At 38.0% G+C, this 23,027-nt stretch overlaps 1 protein-coding gene across 4 annotated transcripts in view; it reads right to left on the bottom strand.

Annotated features, from left to right (window-relative positions):
• The window catches only part of LOC118897357 (aminopeptidase O (putative)), a 380,228-nt gene extending 367,198 nt beyond the window's left edge, over positions 1–13,030 (bottom strand). For all 4 annotated transcript variants that reach the window (XM_036856496.1, XM_036856495.1, XM_036856494.1 and 1 more), the window contains exon 1: positions 12,949–13,030. The gene's annotated coding sequence lies outside the window, so the exon portion shown is untranslated. The remainder of the gene's footprint in view (positions 1–12,948) is intronic.
• Positions 13,031–23,027: the final 9,997 nt, after the last annotated feature.

Here is a 23,027-nt window from a genome sequence, read left to right on the forward strand (position 1 = left end):
TAATTCTATTTCTACCAGACATTACTCAGAGAGTTCCTACCTCCAAATATGCACCATACTTGCTACATATGCAAGATATTATTGGTGCCAAAAGAAACAGGCTGATATGTCCCCTTTGTTGCCAAAATATAGCCAGCATATCCTGATTACCATCAGTTTCAAAAAACTAAACCTTCAATTCCAAGTATCAAAGAAATAAAATGTAAGCAAAAGAAAAAGCCAAGAAAAAAGTGTAATGAAGCTGACTATATATAGAAAAATGCTATTTCAAAATAATTTCTTCAGGAATCAAGCAACATAGAATAATGAGTTCGATATAAAATGAGTGCACTATAAACCACGGTGACAGTCAATAACAACACTATGAACAGAAAGCTTTTTCTGCCCATGAAACAGTAGTGTGGGAATTGTACAATATCTAAAGTCAAACACCAACACAATATATATGCAATATGAGGTCATAAAAAGTTTTAGGATCTACTTTTCAAAGACAAGGAAATAATATGAACTAAGCTGTGAAAATGCAGTCTGAATCCCATAAGATGTTGTCACCCCACTCAAATGAGAAGCACCTGTTATTCTTTTGACAGTTTGGGTTCAGTTGCTCTTCCATTGCCTACTAAGCTCAGAAGTAATGTTCTGTTTTGAAGATCATATAGAAGAAGAGGGTAGAGAAAGAGTGTGCTAGACAAAACAATTTACATTGTAAAGTTGATAATGACCCAATGGTTGGTCAACTCAAAATTTAGGATAAATCAACTCTAGAGCCACACAGACTGGGTAAACTCCCAATGTCACCACCTACCAGCCTCGTAATCTTAAAAATTCATTTAATTTCTCTGTGCCTCAGTTTCTTCATCTGTAAAACAGAACGATGATAGTACCTACTTCATAGGTAAAGTACTTGGAACAATGCCTAGCATACTGTAAATGCTATAGAAATATTGGGTAAAGTTATCATTATTATTATTTTCCTTCCTATTTTTTGACTAAATATTAGGTGAGAAGAAAAACAACACTATAATGTATGCTCAAGCTCCAGTTTAACACTGTTACCAGGTATTTTGTTCACAGTTCAATAACAATGTTATTTCAGTTGATATCTCCAATCCTGATCCTCTAGGCACTCACAGTCAAATCAAATCACCGAGTGTTAAGTTCATACCACATGAAATGAGAAGTATAAAGAGGCATAATTCACACACACACACACACACACACAAAAGCAGACACATAATTAACTGAACAGAATAGAGAACCTAGGAACAAACCTATGCATGCATGGTCAATTAACTTATGACAAAGGAGCCAAGAATATACAATGAGGAAAGGACAATCTCTTCAATAAATGGTGTTGGGAAAGTTGGACAGCCACATACAAAAGAATGAAACTGGACCAGTATCTTACATCACATACAAAATCAACTCAAAACAGATTAAAGACTTGAATGTAAGACCTGAAACCATAAAACTCCTAGAAGAAAATATAGGTGGTAAGCTCCTTGATATCAGTCTTTGCAATGAGATTTTGCGTCTGATACCAAAAGCAAAAGCAACAAAAGCAAAAATAAAGTGGGACTACAACAAACTAAAGTTTCTGCAGAGTGAAGGAAATCATTAACAAAATGAAAAGGCAACCTACTGAATGGGAGAAAATAATTGTAAATCATATATTTGAGAAAGGGCTGATATCCAAAATATATAAAGAATTCATACAACTCAATAACAACAACAAAATCCAATTAAAAAATGGGCAGAGTATCTGAATACCCATTTATCTAAAAAAGACGTACACATGGCCAACAGGTACATGAAAAGGTGCTCGACATCACTAATTATCAGGGAAATGCAAATCAAAACGACAATGAGATATCACCTCACACCTGTTAGAATGCTTATTTTCAAAAAGACTAAAAATAACAAGTGTTGGCAAGGATGTAGTGAAAAGGGAACCCTTGTATACTGTTGGTGGGAATGTAAATTGGTGCAGCCATTATGGAAAACAGTAGAGAGGATCCTCAAAAAATTAAAAATAAAACTACCATATGATCCAGCTATCTCATTTCTGGGTATTTATCCAAATAAAACAAAAACACTAACTCAAAAAGATATATGCACCCCATGTTCATTGCAGCATTATTTACAGTAGCCAAGATAAGGAAACAACCTAAGTGTTCATCCATGAACAAGTAGATAAAGTGTGGTATATACACACAACAGAATATTATTCAGACATAAAAAAGAATGAAGTCCTGCCATTTGTGACAACATGGATGAACCACAAGGGCATTGTGTTAACTGAAATAAGGCAGAGAGAAAAAATAAATACCATATGTTCTCTTACATGTGGAATCAATCAATCAATCAATCAATAACCAGCCTCACAGATAGAGAACAGATTGGTGGTTGCCAGTGGCAAGAGGTGGGAGGTGGGAGAAATTAGTGAACTGTTTTTGGTATTTTTAGTATGTACGGTCAATTAACTTATGACAAAAGAGCCAAGAATATACAATGAGGAGAGGACAATCTCTTCAATAAATGGAGTTGGGAAAATTGGACAGCCACATACAAAAGAATGAAACTGGACCACTATCTTACATCATAAGCAAAATCAACTCAAAACAGATTAAAGACTTGAATGTAAATCAAATTTATTTTTTTAAATTTTATTTTAAAATCAGTTTATTTTTTTAATAAATTAAAAAAACAGAAAATTAAAAAAAATTTTAAATAAGCAAAATTAAATATGCATCAGAAGTACAGCATATGGTAGATAATACAATGGAATATTATTCAGCCATAAAAGGAATGAAATTCTAATACATGCTACAACTTGGATGAACCTTGCAAACATGCCAATTGAACTAAACCAGACACAAAGGATAAATGGTGTCTGATTCCACCCACAGGAGAAACCTAGAATAGGCAAATTCATAGAGACAAAAAGTAGAATAGAGGTTAACAGGGGCTGGGGCAGGATGGTACAGGGAGTGAGGGGAATGAGGAGTTGTTGTTTAATGGGTACAGAGTTTCTGTCTGGGAAGATAAAAAAATTCTGAAAATGGATAGTGGTGATAATTAAATAACACTGTGAATGTGCTTAATGCCAATGAGCTGTACACATAAAAATACTCAATTTTATATTATGTAAATACATTTTACCATCTTAGAAAAACTTTTTAAAAATATAGCCTATATTTTCAACAAGAAGTTTTAACATGATTATCAGCCTTAATAGTATTAAAATAAAGGATAGATCATTTATTCTCAAGTTCCTAACTAGGGACATCAAAGGAGTCAATATCAACTCTTAGCTGGTCTTGGTTTAAAGTACACACCTGAAAATGGGTATATACCTTGCAAATTTCATACGGAACATTATTTCACCTTGTTGATAGAGTCAATTTGTTTTTTACTTCCATGAGGGAGATAGAAAGAAAGAGAACTATACTGAGGAGATACGTTATATGAGGCCAATGCATAATGGTGGTTTTATAAGGAAGTACTTATCCACAAAGAAGCAAGATAACATGAGTGCAATAGTATACCTGCCCAGGGCACCAGAAAGGGATGTGTAAATCAACTGACATTCAATTCAAACGTAGAGAGGGTTCCCATGTATTGGTAAACCATAATTTAACACACTGAAATATCCCCCAAAATTCAAACAGAAGTTGAAAGTCCATTATTTTAATACATATAATAAAGGGAAATATTTGAAAGCTCTACTCCAAACACTCTAAGAAAAAGGCGTATTGCATTACAAAGACACAATGAAAGTGAATTTAATAAATTAACATACGGGTAGAAGAACTGAGCCTCTGGCCAACAGCCAGCCAGAAACTGAAACCTGCCAACAACATGAGTGAGCTTGGAAGCAGATTTTCCAGCCCCAACTGGACTTGAGATTTCTGCAATTACAGACTTCAGTTTGTCTACACTTCTTAAGAGACCCTGAACTACCCAGGGCCTTGGTGCTCCAGCCGGGTGTCAGGCCTGTACCTCTGAGGTGGGAGAGCCGAGTTCAGGACATTGGTCCACTAGAGACCTCCTGACTCCACGTAATATCAAACAGCGAAAGCTCTCGCAGAGGTATCCATCTCAACACTAAGACCCAGCTCCAATCAATGACCAGCAAGCTACAGTGCTGGACACCCTATGCGAAACAACTAGCAAGACAGGAACACAGATATGGGAACATATGTATATGTATAACTGATTCACTTTGTTATAAAGCAGAAAATAACACACCATTGTAAAGCAATTATACTTCAATAAAGATGTTAAAAAAAAAAAAAAGACAGGAACACAACACCACCCATTAGCAGAGAGGCTGCCTAAAATCATAATAAGGTCACACACACCCCAAAACACACCACCGGACACAGTCCTGCCCACGAGAAAGGCAAGATGCAGCCTCATCCTCCAGAACACAGGCACTGCTCCCCTCCACCAGAAAGCCTACACAACACAATGAATCAACCTTACCACTGGGGGCAGACACCAAAAACAACGGGAACTACAAACCTGCAGCCTGCGAAAAGGAGACCCCAAACACAGTAAGTTAGGCCAAATGAGAAGACAGAGAAACACACAGCAGATGAAGGGGCAAGGTAAAATCCCTGCAGACCAAACAAATGAAGAGGAAATAGACAGTATACCTGAAAAAGAATTCACAGTAATGATAGGAAAGATGATGCAAAATCCTGGAAATAGAATGGAGAAAATACAGGAAACGTTTAACAAGGACCTAGAAGAACTAAAGATCAAACAAACAATGATGAACAACACAATAAATGAAATTAAAAATTCTCTAAAAGGAATCAATAGCAGAGTAACTGAGGCAGAAGAATAGATAAGTGACCTGGAAGATAAAATAGCGGAAATAACTACTGCAGAGCAGAATAAAGAAAAAAGAATGAAAACAATTGAGGACAGTCTCAGAGACCTCTGGGACAACATTAAATGCACCAACATTCAAATTATAGGGGTCCCAGAAGAAGAAGAGAAAAACAAAGGGACTGAGGAAATATTTGAAGAGATTATAGTTGAAAACTTCCCTAATATGGGAAAGGAAATAGTTAATCAAGTCAAGGAAGTGCAGAGAGTCCCATACAGGATAAATCCAAGGAGAATCACGCCAAGACACATACTAATCAAACTATCAAAAAATAAATACAAAGAAAAAGTATTAAAAGCAGCAAGGGAAAAGCAACTATTAACATACGAGGGAATCCCCAAAAGGTTAACAGCTGATCTTTCAGCAGAAACTCTGCAAGCCAGAGGGAGTAGCAGGACATATTTAAAGTGATGAAAGGGAAAAACCTACAACCAAGATTACTCTACCCAGCAAGGATCTCATTCAGATTGGAGGAGAAATTAAAACATTTACAGACAAGCAAGAGCTAAGAGAATTCAGCACCACCAAACCAGCTTTACAACAATTGCTAAAGGAACTTCTCTAGGCAGGAAACACAAGAGAAGGAAAAGACCTACAATAACAAACCCAAAACAATTAAGAAAATGGTAATAGGAACATACATATCAATAAGTACCTTAAATGTAAATGGTTTAAATGCTCCAACCAAAAGACACAGACTGGCTGAATGGATACAATAACAAGACCCGTATATATGCTGTCTACAAGAGACCCACTTCAGACCTAGGGACACATACGGACGGAAAGTGAGAGAATGGAAAAAGATATTACATGCAAATGGAAGTCAAAAGAAAGTTGGAGCAGCAATTTTCATATCAGACAAAACAGACTTTATATAAAGACTATTACAAGAGACAAAGAAGGACACTACATAATGATCAAGGGATCAATCCAAGAAGAAGATATAACAATTATAAATATTTATGCACCCAACATAGGAGCACCTCAATACGTAAGGCAAAGCTAACAGCCATAAAAGGGGAAATCTACAGTAACACAATCATAGTAGGGGACTTTAACACCCCACTTTCACCAATGGGCAGATCATCCAAAATGAAAATAAATAAGGAGACACAAGCTTTAAATGATACATTAAAAAAGATGGACTTAATTGATATTTACAGAACATTCCATTCAACAACAACAGAATACACTTTCTTCTCAAGTGCTCATGGAACATTCTCCAGGATAGATCATCTTGGGCCACAAATCAAGCCTTGATAAACTTAAGAAAGTTGAAATCGTATGAAGTAACTTTTCCGACCACAACGCTATGAGACTAGATATCAATTACAGGAAAAAATCTGTAAAAAATACAAATACATGGAGGCTAAACAATACACTACTTAATAACCAAGAGATCACTGAAGAAATCAAAGAGGAAATCAAAAAATACCAAGAAACAAATGACAATGAAAACACGATGACCCAAAACCTAAGGGATGCAGCAAAAGCAGTTCCAACAGGGAAGTTTATAGCGATACAACCCTACCTCAAGAAACAAGAAACACCTCAAAAAAACAATGTAACCTTACAGCTAAAGCAATTAGAGAAAGAAGAACAAAAAAACCCCAAAGTTAGCAGAAGGAAAGAAATCACAGAGATCAGATCAGAAATAAATGAAAAAGAAATGAAGGAAACAATAGCAAAAATCAATAAAACTAAAAGCTGCTTCTTTGAGAGGATAAACAAAATTTATAAACCATTAGCCAGACTCATCAAGAAAAACAGGGAGAAGACGCAAATCAATAGAATTAGAAATGAAAAAGGAGAAATAACAACTGACACTGCAGAAATACAAAGGATCATGAGAGATTACTACAAGCAACTCTATGCCAATAAAATGGACAACCTGGAAGAAATGGACAAATTCTTAGAAAAGCACAACCTTCTGAGAATGAACCAGGAAGAAATAGAAAATATGAACAGACCAATCACAAGCACTGAAATTGAAACTGTGATTAAAAATCTTCCAACAAACAAAAGCCCAGGACCAGATGGCTTCACAGGCACATTCTATCAAACATTTAGAGAAGAGCTAACACCTATCCTTCTCAAACTCTTCCAAAATATAGCACAGGGAGGAACACTCCCAAACTCATTCTACGAGGCCACCATCACCCTATACCAAAACCAGGCAAAGATGTCACAAAGAAAGAAAACTAAAACTACAGGCCAATATCACTAATGAACATAGATGCAAAATCCTCAACAAAATACTAGCAAACAGAATCCAACAGCACATTAAAAGGATCATACACCATGATCAAGTGGGGTTTATCCCAGGAACACAAGGATTCTTCAATATATGCAAATCAATCAATGTGACACACCATATTAACAAACTGAAGAAGAAAAACCATATGATCATCTCAATAGATGCAGAAGAAGCTTTCGACAAAATTAAACTCCCATTTAGGATAAAAACACTCCATAAAGTAGGCATAGAGGGAAGTTACCTCAACATAATAAAGGCCATATATGACAAACACAGAGCCAACATCGTTCTCAATGGTGAAAAACTGAAACCATTTCCACTAAGATCAGGAACAAAACAAGGCTGCCCACTCTCACTACTGTTATTCAACATAGTTTTGGAAGTTTTAGCCACAGCAATCAGAGAAGAAAAAGAAATAAAAGGAATCCAAATTGGAAAAAAAGAAGCTGTCACTGTTTGCAGATGACATGATACTATACGCAGAGAATCCTAAAGACACTATCAGAAAACTACTAGAGCTAACCAATGAATTTGGTAAAGTAGCAGGATACAAAATTAATGAACAGAAATCTCTTGCATTCCTATACACTAATGATGGAAAATCTGAAAGAGAAATTAAGGAAACACTCCCATTTACCACTGCAACAAAAAGAATAAAATACCTAGGAATAAACCTAACTAAGGAGACAAAAGACCTGTATGCAGAAAACAATAAGACACTGATGAAAGAAATTAAAGATGATACCAACAGATGGAGAAATATACCATGTTCTTGGATTGGAAGAATCAACATTGTGAAAATGACTATACTACCCAAAGCAATCTACAGATTCAATGCAATCCCAATCAAACTACCAATGGCATTTTTCACAGAACTAGAACAAAAAATTTCACAATTTGTATGGAAACACAAAAGACCCCGAATAGCCAAAGCAATCTTGAGAAAGAAAAACGAGACTGGAGGAATCAGGCTCCCGGACTTCAGACTATACTATAAAGCTACGGTAATCATGACAGTATGGTACTGGCACAAAAACAGAAATATAGATCAATGGAACAGGATGGAAAGCCCAAAGATACACCCATGCACATATGGTCACCTTATTTTTGATAAAGGAGGCAAGAATATACAGTGGAGAAAAGACAGCCTCTTCAATAAGTGGTGCTGGGAAAACTGGACAGCTATGTGTAAAATAATGAAATTAGAGCACTCCCTAACACCATACACAAAAATAAACTCAAAATAGATTAAACACCTAAATGTAAGGCCAGACACTATCAAACTCTTAGAGGAAAACATAGGCAGAACACTCTATGACATAAATCACAGCAAGATCCTTTTTGACGCACCTCCTAGAGAAATAGAAATAAAAGCAAAAATAAACAAATGGGACCTAATGAAACTTCAAAGCTTTTGCACAGCAACAGAAACCATAAACAAGACAAAATGACAACACTCAGAATGGGAGAAAATATTTGCAAATGAAGCAACTGACAAAGGATTAATCTCCAAAATTTACAAGCAGCTCATGCAGCTCAATATCAAAAAAACAAACAACCCAATCCAAAAATGGGCAGAAGACCTAAATAGACATTTCTCCAAAGAAGATATACAGATAGCCAACAAACACATGAAAGAATGCTCAGCATCACTAATCATTAGAGAAATGCAAATCAAAAGTACAATGAGGTATTACCTCACACCAGTCAGAATGGCCATCATCAAAAAATCTACAAACATAAATTCTGGACAGGGTGTGGAGAAAAGGGAACCCTCTTGCAATGTTGGTGGCAATGTAAATTGATACAGCCACTATGGAGAACAGTATGGAGGTTCCTTAAAAAGTAAAAATAGAACTACCATATGACCCAGCAATCCCACTACTGGGCACATACCCTGAGAAAGCCATAATTCGAAAAGAGTTATGTACCACAATGTTCACTGCAGCACTATTTACAATAACCAGGATAAGGAAGCAACCTATGTGTCCATCGACAGATGAATGGATAAAGAAGATGTGGCACATATATACAATGGAATATTACTCAGCCATAAAAGGAAACGAAATTGAGTTATTTGTAGTGAGGTGGATAGACCTAGAGTCTATCATACAGAGTGAAGTAAGTCAGAAAGAGAAAAATAAATACTGTATGCTAACACATATATATGGAATCTAAAAAAAAATGGTTCTGAAGAACCTAGGGGCAGGACAGGAATAAAGATGCAGATGCAGAGAATGGACTTGAGCACACAGGGAGGGGGAAGGGTAAGCTGGGTCAAAGTGAGAGAGTGGCATGGACCTATATATACTATCAAATGTAAGACAGATAGCTAGTGGGAAGCAGCTGCATAGCACAGGGAGATCAGCTCAGTGCTTTGTGACCACCTAGAGGGGTGGGATAGGGAGGGTGGGAGGGAGATGCAAGATGGAGAATATATGGGGATATATGAATGTGTATAGCTGATTCACTTTGTTATAAAGCAGAAACTAACACACCATTGTAAAGCAATTATATTCCAGTAAAGATGTTAAAAAGTAAGAAAACAAAAAATAAAGCAGAGATCAGCAAACTAGAAATTAATTAATTAATTAATTAATTAACATACAGGTTAGGATACAGGATTCTAGTTAGTATAATTTAATTGTCTTGTAATTACCACATATCAAATACTATTCAAAGAATAACAATTTTCATAGAGAAATGCAAATCAAAACTACAGTGAGGTATCACCTCACACCAGTCAGAATGGCCATCATTAAAATGTCTACAAATAATAAATGCTGGAGAGGGTGTGGAGAAAAAGGAACCCTCCTACCCTGTTGGTGGGAATATAAATTGGTGCAGCCACTATAGAGAACAGTATGGAGGTTCCCTAAAAAACTAAAAATAGAATTACCATATGATCCTGCAATCCCACTCCTGGGCATATATTCAGAAAAGACAAAAACTCTAATTGAAAAAGATACATGCACCCCAATGTTCACAGCAGCACTATTTACAATAGCCAAGGTATGGAAGCAAACTAAAGGTCCATCAACAGATGAATGGATAAAGAAGATGTGGTATATATGTACAGTGGAATATTACTCAGTCATAAAAAAGAATGAAATAATGCCATGTGCAGCAATATGGATGGACCTAGAGATTACCATACTAAGTGAAGTAGGTCAGACAGAGAAAGACAAATACCACATGATATCACCTATATGTGGAATCTAAAAAACTGATACAAATAAACATATTTACAAAACAGAAATAGATTCATAGACACAGAAAACAAACTTATGGTTACCAAAGGCGAAAGAGGCAGGAGGGATAAATTAGGAGTTTGGGATTAACAGATACATACTACTACATATAAAATAGATTAACAACAAGGACCTACTGTATAGCACAGGGAACTATATTCAATGTTTTGTAATAATCTATAATGGAAAAGAATATATGTATGTATGTATAACTGAATCACTTTGCTGTACGCTTGAAAATAACAGAACATTGTAAATCAACTGTACGTCAATTAAAAAAATAAAAATAAATTAGAAAAAAATTTTTCAAAGAACTAGAATGCAATATTCAAAGAATGAAAAGCCAAAACCAGACTAATAATAATATTAGAAACACTTACATGGCTCTTAGAATACGCCCGGTTTGTTATAACCTCTTTACATATACTACTAACTCACATTACCCTCACAACAACCTCAGACAACAAGTATTCTTATTATTCCCATTTTACAAATGAGGAAACTGAGGTGTAGAGGGGTCAACCATGTTGTCTGGGCTCACTGTCCTACTAGTAAGTGGCAGAGCAAGGACTGGAATCCTGCAAGTGTGCTTTCCTGGTCCTTAATTTTAATTGCTATGGTTTACAATCTCTTGGTGATATTAAGGAGTAGACTACATAAAGTCTAGGAAAACTCAAAATGCAAAGCAGTTTGGGGGCCAAATATAACAAAAGTTCTGAGGAAATCACCAAATCACAACACAACAATAAATGAGATTCATAATGATTGCTCTGAGACCTAAGGAAAAGTTAAAATATGTTCAGTATACTTACTGTTTTAGAAGGCAAAGAATTATTTGGTGCATTTAAATTTTTTCCATCCAAAACTGTCAATATGATTTTCATTTCTAAAGGGGTAAAACTTTCACCTGTTCAAAATTACTCATTCCCTGAGAGCTCCAAACAGAAAGGTACTGAGCAATCTTATTTGCCAATTATCTCATTCTTAATGAAAAATATGGTATGTGTGTGTGGTGTGTGTGTGTAGGGGGATCATAAATAAATTAAGGTTTCCAGGTGTTTTGATTCTAGGTATATAAGAACTTAATACTAAAGATATTAGAAAGTGTCAAATCATTTGGATAGATGAGTGAATAAACTCATAGAATTGTGTCATTATTGTAAAAAGCCTAGAATCTGATCAATCACAGTGAGTTATAAAAAAAGTACAGGCTTTCAACTCATACATAGAACTGAACTTCAAGCTTGTCTCCACCAGTATAGTTACTATGAATTTTTGGCAAGTTAATTTCACATACCTGAGCCAAAGTTTCCTTCTCTGTAAGTTGAGGATACTAATTCCTAACTCACAAGGTTCTTATGTGAGCTAAGGAAAAAACACATGCAAAGTGCTGAACACAGTCCCTTGTGTGAGCTAAGGAAAAAACACATGCAAAGTGCTGAACACAGTGCTGTACACAGGGATATAGCAGATGGTCAACAAAGAGCGACTACTATTATTCCCTAACCTTTTTCTACTTTGTCCCCCAAATGTAAGAGCCTAATCTTACCAATTAGCAAGTCATTCATAGGCTTCTCAGAATTACAGTATGTACAGTACCATATGCCCTATTCAAAAATGGAGCATATTAAAGTACAAGAAAATACAAAACCAAATCATCAAATGAGACAGAAAACGTCGGAATCTGTTTCTCCACCCATATCTTTTCTGGTTGGTTTTGTAATAGCCCGCATTCCTTTATCAACAATACGAATCCTATCATTTTTTGGCGGTCTATACATTCCTAGTTGGTTACTGTTGCTTATTTATTTTGACGGCTACCTTTGCGAGGATAATTCTCATCATTGCTTGAAAACAAAAAAGAAATACAGGACAGGAGCATTTTAATAAAATGCTGTAACCGTTTCATCTATCTCGACGGTTGACTGGATGCCATGTGGATCATTTATTATAGCAATAAATTTTCACATTACTGCGCCACCCCCTTACCCAACAAACACATGCCTTAATGAGCAAACCTCCAGACTGACAGTGAACGAATGCTCTTTAGGGACACAATAACTCAAAACTTGGTGCTCTCAGTAAGGATCCTCGGGGAGGAGGGAAGGTGGCCGGGTGTTACTGGAAGTGGAAATGAACAGAATCGGAAACTGTTCTGTCTCCTTAAACAAGATTGGAGATGAGCCCTGTGGGGCTAGGAGCAGAGAGAAGCGGGTTAGGTGGGCCTTGGAGGCAACAGAGGAAGGAGGCGGCAACTGAAGTCTGGGAAATGCCTGTGCCACCAGGGAAAGGAGCGTCAGAGCCCATCACCACCCGAGGGTGGGGGCGGAGAGAAGTGGCAGGCTCAGCCCAGTCCCCAGAACTGGTTCAGCTTCAGGAGTCTGGGAGGACTGAAAGGGAATGGGGACCCAGCTGATCAAGAAAGATGAGGGTAGGGGTGGGCTCCTGGCTGCCTTCAAAACGGGACGCTGCTGACCCCGCCGCCATCCAGTTGCCGCTGGAGAGGAAGGCAGGGACCCAACAGGGAGCGCTCAGGTTACCTGTCTCAGCCGCCTGCCAGCTCTTCTCCACTTCCGCAGACTAGGTGTTACCACGGGCTACCCGGGCACGCGCCGAGTGACGTCATCCTCACGCGCCCGAGCCGCCGTCCGCCTGGCCCCGCCCCCTTGAGTACAGCGTTGGGGGGGGCAGTGGAGGTCTGCGCAGGCGCGGAGCTGCCTCGGGCTTGGGAAGGCGTGAAAAAGGCTTGTTTTGGATTTTGTGGGGTCGCTCTCTTACCCACCTACTCCTAGTTGCAAAATCTTATAGGCACTTAAGAAAAAAAATGTATTGAAATACAGACATGGACTTTTTATTCTTTATTTTGCTCTTCCTCTTCTGTATATAACTCTTGTTTGTATACTCGTTCGTTCCAGCACAGTTTATTTAAGTCCTATTGTGTTCCAGGCAAGCACTGTTACAGAATCTGGGATACAGCGATGACAAAACAGACACTATGCTTCCTCATGGAGAAAGCAAACGTTGAATAACTCAACAAAGATATTTTAGGCGTACCTCATTTTATTGCACTTCACTTTATGTCACTGGGCAACCCTGCCATTGTCAGATAATGATTAGCATTTTTTGGCAATAAAGTATTTTTAATTAAGGTATGTATTTTTTTTACATAATGCTATGCACACTTAATAGACTACAGTATAGTGTAAACATAACTTTTATTTTCACTTAAAAACCAAAAAATTCATGTAAGTTACTCAAAAACTAAAGGAGGATGTCAGAGAAGTGCCCTATGAAGAGGCTCATTAAACTGAGAAGGGAAGAAGCCAGCTCTATGAAGATCTGGAGCAAGAACAACCAAGAGAATGATGGAAAACTATGGGGAGGGGACAGAATGTAGTGGTGCCCTTGAGAAAGTGAGAAAATAGGCTAGGGGAAGAATAGAAGATGAGATTAAAAAGGCAAAGAGAGTTCTGATCTCGCAAAGCCTTCCTTTGCAGGAGGCATGGATTTTATTTTAACTATAATGGGAAACCGGTGAAGAGTTTTAAACATGCAAGTGACAGGGTCTGGTTTTATAAGATCACCCTGCCTGCTGTATATAAGAATAAACGATTTGGAGTCGAGAAAGGGTTCAAAGAGAACAGTTGCTTTTGCAATGATCAGGTAAGAAATGATGGAGAGAAGTGAACAAATTTAAGGAATAATTTGGAGGTAGATATGACAGACTTGGAGATAGATTAGATAAGGCCATAAGGAAAAGAAAGGTGTCAAAATGACTCCTAAATTTTGGGCTTGTGCAAATATCTGGATAACACAGCTAAGACAATTTCTAATACTTCACAAGATTTTCTCCTCCTCTTTCCAACCCTGATCCCTTTGCTTCTTTGTTACCAAGCCCTCTCAGTTCTCCTCTTACCTTTCTGATCATCTCCCCTCAGTTTCCAACAAGGGGCTCCTTTTTCCTTTCCTTTTCCTTAACTCTTTACCCCTTGATCTTCTTATGCTACATCAGGGGCTGCAAACCCAAAAGCCTACAGTGCCCAGGCAGTGAACACAAAGGAGTGAACCTCGTGGAGAGAGACTATGAAGAACTGGAGCTCATGGTCCCTACTCAGCTCTAATTGATTTTTGCCAACCAGCAATCTTTCCCAGTGATAATCAGATCCTCCCATTTTTAAAGACAAATCAATATGCAGGTACATGAAATCTCTCAAATTTCAAATGTTGGTCACTAATTCAAATTTTGTTGCACTTTTTTTTGGACCAAACAAAATGCATCTGCAGGCCAGATGAGGCCAGCAAGCTACAGCTTTGCCTCCTTGATGGATATCTTCCCAGGATGGTGATTTTTGTCTACTTTCATGTGACTATCACCTGTAAGCTGATAACTCCCAAGCCTATCTCACCACCCAAGCCTTTCAAAATTTCTTATTGAAGTACTCAGATTCCATTGAGATAGCCAGCTGGCATCTCAAACTTGACATTTAAAACTGAACTCATTATCTACCCTGGCCCCCAAACCTAACCTACTCAAGTATTCTGTCTCAGTTAACAGCATCAATGTCCACACACTCACCCAAGCCTGAAATCCAGGATCATCCCAGATTTGTTCCTCTCCTTGTCCTGATCTTGATCTCTTCAATATTTATCACATCTGCCCATCACCTCCATTCTAACTAATCACTACCTTTGCTCAAGCCTTTCTTATCTCTCTCTGGCAAGTCACTTAACCTCTCTACACCTGTTTTTTCACTCGTTAAATGAAAGGATTGAACTAGGTGATTCCTAGGCTCTGTTCCATTCTCAAATTCTGTTTCATAAAGCCACCAAATTTGTCAGAGTAGTTACTTATCACTTTTTTATTGGTTTTTTGGCCTGGCTATTTTTTTTCTTTTTTTTTTTTGCAGCTCCACACTGCTTGCCAGATCTTAGTTCCCCGACCAGGAATTGAACCCCGGCCCTCGGCAGTGAAAGCGTGGAGTCCTACCCACTGGACCGCCAAGGAATTCCCTGGCCTGGCTATTTGAATACCAAGAATACTGCAGCTAGATTGACAGGAAAAACTGGACTTGATAAAAATAATCAATACAAAATGAAATTAACATTGACTAAAACTGGACACAATTTTATTATAGAATAAACACAGGCTGAAAAAGAACTACTGATTGGTAACACTGAAAACTGAAAAAGCCGAGAAAAACAGACAAGGTAAAATTTGTCGTTTAGTAAAAGTTGATGTAAAAATCAAATGTTCTTGTCAAAATTTAGATCTACAAAGTTTGTGCAGAGAAAAAAAAAATTGGCCTTGGTTAATTACCCACAAAAGAAAGTTCATGATGTCAGAAGCTCCAATGGCTAGTATATTTCATGAAGAGAAAAAATAATACTGAATTATAACTTCAAATGTAAAAGAACTGGAACTGATTCCAGCTAAAATGATTTTAGTAAAAATGGAAAAACAGGACAGTTTAACTATAATATAAAATTGATCATGGCACTAAATTGGCATAATGAAATTTTCTCCAGAAAGTACTATGTTTTATATTAAAGATTTCAAATAGAATTTTAAAACTTGGATTGCAGTCACAAGCATGGTCATTTCTGATATTAACAAGTTATAAAAAGTTGGTTTAGATGCAGAAGTTTTCTCATTTGGATGATTTGGGGTAAAAAGAACTCAGAAAACTAGAAAAGTGTGCACTTAAAACTCTGTATGTGGCAGTTAAAACAAACAACTAGAGCCAAGACAGCAAACCACTTGATATGAGCTATTTTGTTTTTCTGAGTCATTCATATAGTACCAATCACCACCATGCTTCAACTGACACTTTGTTATATTTGTACTCATAAAAATAAAGATCCCCTTGCATTGTCTTTTTTTCTTTCTATCTGTTTCTCATGGTTATGTAGGAAAAGTCAGCTTTTGCAAAATAAATTGTTATGAAAAAATGTAATCTTTTTTTTTTAAAGAAATCAATTTCTAAGACTCTGGTTTATGTAAAATATGGTGTGTGTTCTTGAAGATTATTTGCACAACACTTGAAATTATAATTATGTAAGTGCCATCTTTCCTACAGAGGAGGTGTTTTGGTTTTAATTTGAAAGATTTTAAAAACCCTGATATTTTAATGTCAGTTTCTTATACCTCAAAATACGTAGAAGAAGGTAAATGAAGTCAGTTTATATACTTGGTACATAAACACAGCAATAAATGTTTCATTTTCAAACATGAAAAAAATAAATAAATAAAATAAAGTTATCTTGGAAAAAAAATGAAAATTTAAAGAATCAAAACTCACTGTCGGGTTTCCCTGGTGGCGCAGGGGTTGAGAATCTGCCTGCTAATGCAGGGGACGGGTTCGAGCCCTGGTCTGGGAAGATCCCACATGCCGCAGAGCGGCTAGGCCCGTGAGCCACAATTACTGAGCCTGCGCGTCTGGAGCCTGTGCCCCGCAACAAGAGAGGCCGCGATAGTGAGAGGCCCGCGCACCGCGATGAAGAGTGGCCCCCGCTTGTCACAACTAGAGAAAGCCCTCGCACAGAAACGAAGACCAAACACAGCCATAAATAAACAAACAAATAAATAAATAAATAAAATTTAAAAAAAAAAAAAAACTCACTGTCTTTTTTTTACTCTCTATCTCTAGTTTTGCTTTTGTAGCTTCAGTCTTCAGGCATTTTTAAATATAGTATTTATCTTTAGATGGAGAAGAACCCATCAAACTTGTAAATGTAAAATATCCAGGCCAGCAACTGAAGGGAAAATATACCCCTAGCCCCACTTTGGCTTACCTTACTTTGCATATTACTTCTTAAAGCTAAATCTCAAAAGTCTATCAAAAAATTTCTCATGAATTTCTCACAAAAGAAAAGTATTTTTGATTGGGTCCAAGAGTGTTCAGAGACTTCTATTTATAATGCTGCCATGATCCATTTAAAAAATAGTTTTCTAGAAAATACTTTTTTTGATGAAAATTATTGGTGTAAGTATAATTTTGATTTCATGTTAATATACACAAAATCAATGCTTCACAGAAGCAAAGTTAACATCTTGTATTCATTCAATAGCTCCTGAAAATCTTTAGTCTTTCAGTTCTAAAACTCATATTTTTGAGTATTTATTCATGCCACAAGCTGTTGTATTTTCATAAGGTCTGAATAATTGGAGTGCATATAGCCTGGTTTCAGATATGCTTTTCATTAATGACTATTTTTCCCTCTGATGCTATCAGCTCCATGAAATCTGTTAATATTCCCACTGAGATTTAGTGCATTGGATTTAATTTCAAGAGAATTTCTGACTTGGCCCAGGTGAACTAAATACAATCAAGGAGGAGAAGGCAGAGACTGGTGGCTATCCCTCAATATCCAGGCTCTTTTCCTCACAGAAATAGAATCCCTCACATTTTAGATAATAGAATATCCTATCTTAGCTGGACACATGACCACTCAGAAAAAAGACAATATTTTCCAGCCTCCCTTGCAGCTAGATGTGGCCCTGTGACTAAGTGCTGGTTAATTGGCAGTAAGAGTAAGTATAATGTAGCATCCCTTATAAAATAGATAGAACATGAGTTTGTTTTCTTCCCATCCTCCTTCCTGTTGACTGGAATGCAGATGTGTTGGCTACTCCTAGCGTAGCCAACTTGGTTCATAATTTAACCTTCAGAGGCTTATGGGAAAGCAATGAGATAGAAGGAGCCTGTAACCCTGAGGACTTTGTGGACAGAGCCACAATACCAGCTCTGAACTATCTACCTCTGCACTTGCTCCAAAAGAGATAAGCCACTCTCTTTTTTAAAATTTTATTGAAGTATAGTTGATTTACAATGTTGTGTTAATTTCTGCTATACAGCAAAGTGATTGAGTTATACATATATATATTCTTTTTCATATTCTTTTCCATTATGGTTTATCACAGGATATTGAATATAGTTCCCTGTGCTATACATTAGGACCGTGTTGTTTATCCATCCTGTATATAATAGTTTGCGTCTGCTAATCCCAAACTCCCAATCCTTCCCTACCCCCACGCCACCTCCCCCTTGACAACCACAAGTTTGTTCTCTACGTCTGTGAGTCTGCTTCTATTTCATAGATTATGTTCATTTGTGTCATATTTTAGCTTCCACATATAAGTGATATCATATGATATTTGTCTTTCTCTTTCTGACTTACTTTGTTTAGTATGATAATATCTGGCTCCATCCATATTGCTGCAAATAGCATTATTTCTTTCTTTTCTATGGCTGAGTAATATTCCATAATATACCACATCTTCTTTATCCATTCATCTGTCGATGGATATTTAGGTTGTTTCTAGGTCTTGGCTATTGTAGATAGTGCTGCTATGAACAGAGGATTGCATGTATCTTTTTGTATTATAGTTTTGTCTGGATATATGTCCAGGAGTGGGATTGCTGGGTCATATGGCAGCTCTATATTTAGTTTTTTTGAGGAACCTCCATACTGTTTTCCATAGTGGCTGCACCAATTTACATTCCCACCAAGAGAAGCCACTCTCTTTTTAAAGTCACTTTATTTTGGGTCTATTTCTTCCACCATACCTAACTGATATATAAGGACTAAGATTCAAAAGAAAAATATACAGTTAAGGCATTTTCAGACTTCATGCAGACCTGAATAGCAAAAAGAAAAAGCCTCCTGAAGGAAGTGCAGGCTCGCTTCAGTAACCCCAAGCCATGAAGACCAGAAGACAAAGGCCTGTAAGAGATATTGTCTAATGGTAGTAACTCCTAAATTCAGTTTCTTCGTAAAGCAAGTACTTCATGTTTATAGACTTACTCATTGTATCCTACCTAATATCCTGTCTTTCCCTTACTAACAGAGCCCTGATTTTGTGGAAGAAAATCCATCGACCTCAGAGAAGTTAGGCCCCTTCACCACCCCAACAGATGAAAGATTATAAATCTAAGCCAGTTATGGAATCCCATTCCTTTCTGTCCCTTATTCATGGGCCCAGCTTTCCTTACAGCTACGTGTGGCCATGTTGCCCAGTCTGGCCAATGAAATGGATAGGTAGCTGCTAAGAGCTCCTGGGACAGATTTTACCTCCTTATAAAAAGATAGCCATAAAAGGAGAGCTAGCTGCATTGTACTGTCCTTTTCTTTATTACTTGTGGCGCCAACGTAAGGGAAAAGATGGTGGGACCACCATGTTGATCATAGGTGGTAAGCATAGGATGGAGTCAACATGCTGAGGAATGAGGGGGAGAAAAAGTGTAAGAGCCTGAGTCACTGCTGACATTGTTGAGCTGCTGACCAGCCCTTGATATCTTCCCTTGGTCTCTTAGTAAACAATTCTGCATCTGGTGTTAGCCTTTAGTACAGGTTTTGTTGTTTTTGTTGTTGTTGCTGCTTGCAATTTTTTTTTGCAATTTAAAAAGAAAAAGAAAGAATCTCAGCATTTTTTGTGTGTTACAGATTCTCTCTTGACTCTTTTCCATAACGACTTGTTTTCCATGCTTGCGTAGTACTCAGTGCTGACGCTTCTGCCATTACTCTTGTGCTTCTTGCTTCTGTTGCTACTATTGTCTTTCACTTTTAAATGTGCTAAAGAAACCCTTCTACATAATTTTCTCTACAAATTATGGATTTAAACTGGATTTAAACTATATTTACAATAGCCTTTCTGCATAGCTGTAATATCAATCCAGTTTTTGGTATGTCATTCCCACTGCTTTAGGCTGAACTGTGAAGAGTCCACAGAAAGGAAATGGGTCTTTGTGCTCAATAGAAGATATAGTTGTGCCTTGCTTGTTACAAGAGGCCCCAGGAATTCTGGGTATTTGTGTCCCACTAAATCCCCAATTTACTAAAGGAAAATCCATAATTATTACTGATCCTGTCACTATCTACTCATTCAACTTCTCTGAGCTTGCTTTGTTCTCATCTGTATATTAGAAAATGTCACTAAATGATTTTATGAGCTTTTTTTTAATTTCAAAATTCTTCTTTTCCAACTTCACCTAGATACCAAATATAGTTATATAAGCCTGTAAGTTCTTGATAAAATTTCCTTAAGAATAAGGAAGTTAGCCTAAAGCCTGTCTGCCATGCCTCTGGCCTATTTAATGTCACCGTAGTCCACCCACACGTCACACCAAAGGAATACGTGTGACAGACCCAGCTTGGGTTTGCATGTCATCATTTCCTAAGGCAGGAACTGTGGCAAAAAGATTCTGTCTAAAACTCACTGTGGGTTGATGAGAGACAGGTGGGATGAATGTGTCAAAATATAAATGCAGGATTTGAAATATTTGCAAGTTTCCAGGAGAAAAATCATATCAGAGTGGGATGGTTGGTAAATGAAAGTTGAATATAATGATTGACCTGGCAGCCATGAGCTGAAAGTCATCTCAGTGACTTGGTCAGTATGAGTTGAAGAGATTACTGTAGAATTTACATATATAGCAGTTTGGGCCACAGGTCCTATCACTACAGAGAGCACTGGTGGCTGATGCCAGAAGTAAACAGAGAGAAGAGTCTGTGGCTTGAAGGGACAGGGTCACTTCCAAGGGCACTGAGTCTGAAAATGATGGTCTTTTTACTAAAAATAAAAAATAAGAGGCTCAGGGAGGAATCAAGGTAGCGTTGCCAAAGAGGATGATTCCTAAAAAGAAAGAAAGTGGAATTCATGGTGAAATTTCATTTTTACTGGAGAAGGAGACAACAGTTCACAAAGAATTCCAATGAAAGTAAACACATCAGCATGGATGGCACAGAGCCTCTGACTTCTAGAAAAGAAAGTCTCTCTACCCCCATCTCTGGTCTCTTTTTTTTCTCTAATAATGGAGCACAGTCAGTGGGAAAGGGGGTGTGTGAGACTTGGCATTGATACATTGCTGGTAATTGAATGTGTCATATAGCCACATTCATTTTTTTTCTTCCAGCAATATTTCCAGATGCTGCCATGTATTAGGTACATTTTTGTGCTCTGAGGACACAAAGAGGAAAAAATATATCCCTGACATCAAAGAACTTCCAGGCTACTCTGGAGAAAAAAAGTGGTTTATTACATTAGAGGCCGGAGCCCTAGACTTGTGTCCTATATGGGTTCCAAATAGCAAAACCAGTATGGCAAGAAAAGACAGACCAAGAAATGGGGGTAAAATTGGGTAGGGGAGTGGGATATTGAGAAACCAAGAAAGCTGAAGACAAGGTAGAATGGAGAGGTCAAAAAGAGCTGGCCTGGGGTGGCCCTAGGATGGTCATTCTGGTTGACAGAATGGGAGACGTTAAGTAGTTTGTCAGCCTCAGGCTAACATGGGCAGCCAGTTGCAACGCCAAGTAATACTGTCCTTGGGAAGGTGCTCAGTGCATATTTATTTATTTATTTATTAAAAGAATGGGTGAATGGTAGATAAGACTCTTTTACGATTTTTGTGCCCATGTTTTTGGTAGGTGGGAAAGCAGACACATGAAAATATAAACATTCTCTATGAATGGGACTAGGGGGAGGCATATTCTGTCTACAGCCAGACACTGAGCCAACACAGCACAAGTAATACTTCACCCAACCACAAATCCAAAGGTATAACTTTGGAAAGAGGCCAGCAAAGCTCTCTCTGGTGGGCCCCTCACAGGGACTGGGTCCTGGCAACCCAGGCAATCACCCCATAGGAGGGCTCCTCCCACCAGTCCTGCTTATGCAGATGGAAGCAAGTTGCACTGATCACCAATGACAGTGTTGGAAACAGCCAGAATTGGGGTCCATTTGCCCACCAAAAAACAATGATTTTAAAAACAGTAGCAAAAACTTGCTATTTGTCCCAACCTAGAGAGATATATTCCTAAGAACCTGTGGGATTCAACTTGATTGAAGGCCTTTCAAAAGTCACTAAATTGGGATTGCCCTGGTGGTGCAGGGTTAAGAATCTGCCTGCCAATGCAGGGGACACGGGCTTGATCCCTGGTCCATGAAGGTCCCACATGCCGCAGAGCAACTAAGCCCGTGCACCACAACTACTGAGCTTGCGTGCTGCAACTACTGAAGACCGCGTGCCTAGAGCCCGTGCTCCGCAACAAGAGAAGCCACAACAATGAGAAGCCCGCGCACCGCAACGAAGAGTAGCCCTCGCTCACCACAACTAGAGAAAGCCCGTGTGCAGCAACGAAGACCCAACTCAGCCAAAAATAAATTAATTTTTTAAAAAGTCACTGAATTTCTCTAATTCCATCACTGCCAATAATAACAATGTTTTAAAGATTCTGATTTTAAAACCCACTTAGGGCTTCCCTGGTGGTACAGTGGTTAAGAATTCGCCTGCCAATGCAGGGGGCACAGGTTCGAGCCCTGGTCCGGGAAGGTCCCACACACCATGGAGCAACTAAGCCCTTGTGCCACAACTACTGAGCCTGCTCTCTAGAGCCTGCAAGCCACAACTACTGAGCCCGTGCGCCACAACTACTGAAGCCAGTGCACCTAGAGCCCGTGTTCCACAACAAGAGAAGCCACCTCAATGAGAAGCCTGCTCACTGCAATGAAGAGTAGCCCCCACTCGCCGTAACTAGACAAAGCCCATGCACAGCAACGAAGACCCAACGCAGCCAAAAATAAATAAATAAATAAATAAATAAAAATAAATAATTAAATAAT

Source organism: Balaenoptera musculus, chromosome 6 (genome assembly GCF_009873245.2).
Source record: "Balaenoptera musculus isolate JJ_BM4_2016_0621 chromosome 6, mBalMus1.pri.v3, whole genome shotgun sequence".
Classification (NCBI taxonomy): domain Eukaryota; kingdom Metazoa; phylum Chordata; class Mammalia; order Artiodactyla; family Balaenopteridae; genus Balaenoptera; species Balaenoptera musculus.